This window comes from Cebus imitator, unplaced genomic scaffold (assembly GCF_001604975.1).
Source record: "Cebus imitator isolate Cc_AM_T3 unplaced genomic scaffold, Cebus_imitator-1.0 Scaffold177, whole genome shotgun sequence".
Taxonomy (NCBI): domain Eukaryota; kingdom Metazoa; phylum Chordata; class Mammalia; order Primates; family Cebidae; genus Cebus; species Cebus imitator.
In genome coordinates this window covers 2,877,796-2,878,142 of record NW_016107492.1, presented here as the reverse complement: position 1 = coordinate 2,878,142, position 347 = coordinate 2,877,796, and positions in this window count along the sequence as shown.

Genomic DNA, 347 nt, shown 5'->3' with positions numbered 1-347 from the left:
CCCGGCCTGTTATTTCTCATAAGTCTGTCATGAGTCTAGAATTTTTTTTAGAGAAGGGATCCTGCTGTGTTGCCCAGGCTAGCATGCAGTGGCTATTCATAGACACAATCATAGTCCACTATAAATCATAACATTTTTAAAGTAAGTCTTTTAACTTTTGTTTATATTTTACATTATTTATTTATTTATTTTTTAAATACAGATGGGATCTTGCCATATTGCCCAGGTTGATCTTGATCTTGAATTCCGGGGCTCAAACAATCCTCCTGCCTCAGCCTCCTGAGGTGCTCGGATTACAGGCATAAGCCACCATGCCCAGCCAGTTTTATAAATCGCTTTTAGTGTTT